Genomic DNA, 6,000 nt, shown 5'->3' on the forward strand with positions numbered 1-6,000 from the left:
GGTCTTGAACTCCTGACCTCAAGTGATCCACTCACCTTAGCCTCCCAAAGTGCTGGGATTACAGGTGGGAGCCACTGCACCTGGCCTGCGTTGGCTTTCTTTTGATTAAGTGTATTAAGAAGTATCCTCACAAGCTTCCCAAGTGTTTCACCCCATCATCACGTTCTCCATGGATTCAACTCCACAACAGCCTTTCACACCATCAGTTGTGGCCTGCAGAGGAAAGTCGTCAGCTAATTTCCCAGTGGCTTGGTGAATGCTGTGTTCTCCAGACCTCCCTCTGCAACATAATCCTCTGATGGGTCTTCTGATCTCCATAAAATATCCTCTCCAGCATATTCACTTCCTGGAGCCTTTAAAAAACTGTTTTGTTTCAGCTCCACCTGGCATGGACCTATCTCCAGGCTTGTTGAACCACCCAAGCAGCACGTTTGTGTCATCCTCTAGGGTCTTTGCCAAGCATTATGTCCCACATCCTGAGAAAATGCCCTCAGGTTCCTTTGCTCTCCTTTATCCTGCCTCCTTGATCAAGTGTCTTCAAAATCCAGTTCCTTCCTTCTAGTACATGGGGGCTAATTTTTCACAATTTGCGGGAGGTACAGTCTCTTTCCAGCTCATAACATTCTTGGCTTGGTAATGTTGTGACTTACCTCTAGTGATTGGTCTGGCAACCAGGCAAGAAACTGAGGATCCTGAGAAGCCCTCCTTAGCTCATGGGGACAGAACTCTGTGATGTTGTCCCATATAGGGAGTTCTGGATCATAACAGGGAAGGGTGAGCCACCTCTGCAGGCTCTGAGGGCTTAGAAGAGTTTGAAGGCTCAAAATATTTGGAGGCGTCCACCCACATGTCTCCATCCCATGCACAAGAGTTCCATGTTTTCCCAACCAGTGCTCTGATCTTACGTAATGATAATCATCTTTGAAGCTAGGCAAGCCTATTAAAACCATAGTTTGGTCTTCTGCTGTTTCTACTCTGAATGGAGTGGATACAGGCCTCTTTCCCAGAGTCCCTCTGGCCTTCAGACTTGGCTTTGAATTGTTCCCTAACTGCCTTCAGCTTTTCATTATACTACGGTAGAACCTCAATGCAATTGAGCAACAACCAGCCAATTCCATTGTCCCTGGATACCTTGCTTCTCTCTGACCTCTCAAATGCCCGAATCCTCTCCCCATCCAGGGTTTTCCCATCAACTAGAACATTCTTCCAAGTTACTGACAGTTTTAGGTGGAGCTCAGTGGCCCATGCCTGTAATCCCAACACTTTGGGAAGATCAGGCAAGAGGATCACTAAAGGCCAGGAGTTCAAGACCAGCCTGGGCAACATAGTGAGATCCCATCTCTACAAAAAAATTAGCCAGGAACAGTGTTGCACTCATGTAGTTCCAGCTACTTGGGAGGCTGAGGTGGGAGGATCACTTGAGCCCAGGAGTTCAAGGCTGCAGTGAGCTATGATCATACCACTGCACCTGGCCTGGGCAATAGAGAGAAACTATGTCTCTAAAGGAAAAAAAGAGAAAGTTTGAGCAATTGAATCACCACCTTTTGCCAGAAACCATCCACACTCCATATATTAGGCAGATGGGGTATTCATTGCCAGTCAAGGAAGTGATCCAGTCCCAAAGGACCTCCAACTGCCTCTTTCCTGGACCACACCTGGAACTTACTATATCAGTTGGGTCCTTCCGAAGCAGTTAACGTCAAGTTAGGAGAGAAAGGAAAAGGGAGGTAGGACTGGGCAGGAAGCCCCCAAACCACAATACGCAGCTGATCAAGTCTCAGCATCTGATTCCCCTGAGAGTCCCTCATCAGGCAGAAAGGTCTGGGCCCTGGAATCACGCCACACTCAGTGCTTGCTATGCAGTTGCCCTGGAAATGCATGGCCATGGCTAGAATGCTGAAGATCCTGAAGGCCAGCAATGGCTCTTCACAAGTGATCACAAGCTCTTGCTTAAAGGGAAATCTAGGCGCCCATTTCCACGGCTGCCACAAAGCATCCAGTAGAGGCTGACTAAGCACATGCTAGTGATGATGATGCAATTTTTTCACTTACGCCAGATCAGTCTGACAAAGGAATCAGCATCTTCTTATCTTTTCCCACTCTCTTTTTTCTACTCAGATACCAGACACCAATAACACAAATAAGAATCTGGTCCCAATGCCACTTTCTCGGAATAGAAGAATTCATTCCGAGAAATGAATACCAGGAACTATGTGTGTGCGTGCTCCAGGAGAACAAAGGTGAATAAGTAGGCAGCTGTATCATTTATCATTCAGCCAGGCACAGTGGCTCACACCCGTAATCCCAGCAGTTCGGGAGGCTGAGGCGGGAGGATCACTTGAGGCCAGGAGTTTCAAGCTGCAGTGAGCGATCATCACAATACCGCACTCCAGCCTGGGTGACAGTGCAAGACTCTGTCTTTAAAATTAAATAAGTAAATAATATTGAAAATTAAAAAAATAAAGAAATGGGGTGGTCAGGATGAGAAAGTAACATCGAATAGAAACTTCAAAGGAAATGAGAAGGTTGACTGAATACCTATGTGAGGAAGGTGAGAGAATTCCAGGCAGAACAAACAGCCGAAGAAAAGGCTCACAGGCCGGGTGCAGTGGCTCATGCCTGTAATCCCAGCACTTTGGGAGACCAAGGTGGGTGGATCACTTGAGGTCAGGAGTTAGAGACCAGCCTGGCCGACATGGTGAAACACTGTCTCTGCCAAAAATGCAAAAATTAGCCAGGCGTGGTGGTGAGTGCCTGTAATTCCAGCTACTCAGGAGGCTGAGGCACAAGAATCGCTGGAACCCAGGAGGCACAGGTTGCAGTGAGCCGAGATTGCACCACTGCACTCCAGCCTGGGTGACAGAGAGAGACTCAGTCAAAAGAAAATAAAAAGAAGAAGACAGGAAGAAAGAAGGAAGGAAAGAAGGGAGGGAGGGAGGGAGGAAGGAAGGAAGGAAGGAGGGGAAGGGAAGGAAGGAAGGAAGGAAGGAAGGAAGGGAGGGAAGGAAGGAAGGAAGGGAGGGCTCACAATGAGTTAAGGAGCAGCACAGAGGCCAAGTAGGGGTTGGAGGGAAGAGAGTGTAAGGGGCAGTGGGCGGGGGAGGCGTCACAGCTTCTAGTGTGAGAGACATGCAATCCACTGCAGGGTTCTGAGTTGAGAGCAAACATTGTTGGACTTGAACTTGAAAGTCCTAAAGACAGGCCATGGGAATTGGAGGCAGGGAGACCAGTTAGAACATGATGGGGACTCAAAAATGGAATGGAATGGATCACTTTTGATAGCTTTTTGTTTTTTTCAGAGACAGGGTCTTGTCTGTTGCCCAGGCTGGAGTGCAGTGGCATGATCATAGCTCATGGCAGCCTCAAGCTCCTGAGCTCAAGCAATCTTCCCACCTCAACCTCCTGAGTAGTTAAGACTCCAGGCAGGAGCCACTGTGCCTGGCCCCAACATTCAGATAGATTTTTAAACTACCTGAGCCAAGTTGATTTCCTGAAGGATTGGATGTGCCATGTGAGAGCAAAAGAAGAGTCAAGGATGACCCAAGTGTCTGCCTGGAGTCCTGGGAAGGTGGAGCAAGCCACATTCCTCGGTGCTTCCAGGACATATAGCCTCTGAATGGTGCCCACGGGCTTATACGTCCATCTCCTCCCAGGAGACAATACACTGATTTTGTCCCTGGACCTTATGAAAGTTGCCGGAGTGAAAATTGAATCATTAGTGTTTTTTTTTAAGAAAAACAAAAAACAAACAAACAAAACACCTGAACTAGGTGCAGTGGGTCATGACTGTAGTCACGACTCAGGAAGCTGAGACAGAAGGACTACTTGAGCTCAGGAGGTCGAGGCTGCAGTGAGCTCTAATCACACCACTGCACTCCCTGGGTGACAGAAGGAGACCCAGCTCTTGAAAACAAACATAAAAAGACTTCAGTCTTATCACTCTTGAGATTAAGGATTTACCTAAGTAGTAAAATATGTCAGATCATATTCTGGGCCCAGGAACTCTGAATCTGGGATGTGAAAAGGTTTCTGGAGGAGTGTTCTGTTTCTCGTATCATTAACTACAGTTAAGATATCATTTGGTATACAAGAGGATATTGCTTAAAGAGATGAGAAACAGAAACTCTCTCTCCCTTAAATTTCTCTGAATACCTTGTAAAATTGCTAGTTACAGCAAAAAAAAAAAAAAAAGAACCATGTTCACTCAAAGGGGGGTGCAGAAATAAAAAGATGAAACCGTTTCCCTTACCCTAAGGAGATAATGTGTGCACTTAAAAAATGTTCTAAGACTATCTTTTGCAAGTCGATATATAAGCATTATTGAAAAGTCCAATCTTGCCTGCATTTTACGGCTCTCAGCTCCTTTCAGGAAGCAGCTAGATCAGAAAACAGTGTTCTCTCTTCCTTGGAGTTAGCACAGGTTTTGATAACATCAGTTGAATGCCAAGTCAAAGTACAGATTGGAAGTTCGAAGTATTGCTATTGATCCTTTTCTTGTGTATCCTTTAGCTCAATAATGAATTGATTTGTGACAAAACAAATAGAAGCTGCAGTCTTCTGAGAGCTTAAGATGTGGCAGATGTGAGCTCAGTGCTTTAAGCTCAGTGCTTCACGTTTGCGTTCCTGCTCTTCATCCCCGTCTCCCAAGCCACTCGTCACACCCAGACTCTCCTGTGCAGGAGACGCTGCACAACCCTCACTGCGAAACCTCTTCCCACCGGCTCCTGACTCCTGAAACCCTTCCATGGTGCCATCAGCCTGATCCACTCATAGCAAAATGCCTCACATCACAGATCTAACCTCCAGATAGTCCTCCTGACAAAAACTGACTCTTCCCTGAGGACACTGCTCACCTCCCCTCTCACGTAATGGCTGTTTTTCATTCCAGGCCCTCCTGCTGCCAGACCTGGAGGTGATGGAGGGGCCCCGCTGATCCCCTTTTCCCCTTCCAGAGCCTTCTCCTTCCCTTCTAATGTAGATCTCATACCATCATCATCTGTCACCCCTAAAACTGTCCCTTCAAACTTCAAAATTAATCAGAAGAGAAGGGAGGGAGAGAAACAAAAATAAGCCAAGCTTTCACACACTCAGCATTAGTCATGGGATCAGCTGTTTCCTGATCCTTCCTCATCGTCTTGCTCCAGAATCATACAGACCCTGTCAAGAGATTAGAGTTCCCCTTCACTGCTCTACAGCTAACAGCTGAACCTTGTGAAACGTTGTTTTCCATTTGAGATATTCTTGTAGATCCTGCATACTGACGAAACTCCTGACGCCAGCTGGTCTGAAGGACTCCATGAGAAGCTGACTCACTGAAGAATGCAGTTTCTACATCCTGATGATTTCATCCCTCTTACCCCAACCAATCAATGACTGCAATTTTTCAGCCCCTCAACTCCCACAATCCCCTTAGAAACCTCAGCCCAGAACTCCTCAGGGAGATGGATTTGAGGGTCTTCTCTCATATGTTCACTCAGCCTCCCTGCTGTCATCAAACCCTCTCTCTGCTGCAAAGCCTGCTGTCTTGGTGTATTGATCTGTTCCTGCACAACAGGCATACGAACGTGTTGGTCCTGTAATACCTCTTCCCAGCATTGTTCCCCACCTTTCTCAACAACATCAGTTCTTGGCCCATTGGTGTCCTCTCCAATATTTCTCCTCTCTTTTCTGAGCATTTTCAATGCATAGATAATAATCCTGCCAAAACTCCACCATCTCAGGTCATTCAGCTTCTCTCCTCCTCCAGTCATCTTGACCCCTACCCTCATAGAAACAGCCAGCCACTTTCACAGCAATACATGGATCTCATCACGCATATTCACTGCAGTCCTTTGCCCCCTCTTAACTTCTGATTACTCCAGGGCTCAGTAATTGCTCTTTTTTTTTTTTTAATCACTGTCTCTACTTACTCCCTTGGCGATCTCATCTGGTTCTATGGCTTTAAATGGTACTCACACACTGATAACTCCCAAATGAATATCTCCAGTCCAGTCCTCCATC

General features: G+C 46.7%; 1 long non-coding RNA gene across 1 annotated transcript in view; it reads right to left on the reverse strand.

Moving 5' to 3' along the window:
- LOC135271382 (uncharacterized) overlaps positions 1 to 3,904 on the reverse strand; it is a 29,979-nt gene extending 26,075 nt beyond the window's left edge. The window contains exons 1-2 of the long non-coding RNA XR_010339482.1: positions 3,762 to 3,904; positions 651 to 801 (exon numbers count right to left, since the gene is read on the reverse strand). This is a non-coding gene — a long non-coding RNA (uncharacterized LOC135271382). The remainder of the gene's footprint in view (positions 1 to 650; positions 802 to 3,761) is intronic.
- Between the last annotated feature and the right edge of the window lie 2,096 nt (positions 3,905 to 6,000).

The sequence above is a fragment of the Aotus nancymaae genome, unplaced genomic scaffold, assembly GCF_030222135.1.
Source record: "Aotus nancymaae isolate 86718 unplaced genomic scaffold, 86718_ANA_hifiasm-v0.15.2.pri h1tg000077l, whole genome shotgun sequence".
Taxonomy (NCBI): domain Eukaryota; kingdom Metazoa; phylum Chordata; class Mammalia; order Primates; family Aotidae; genus Aotus; species Aotus nancymaae.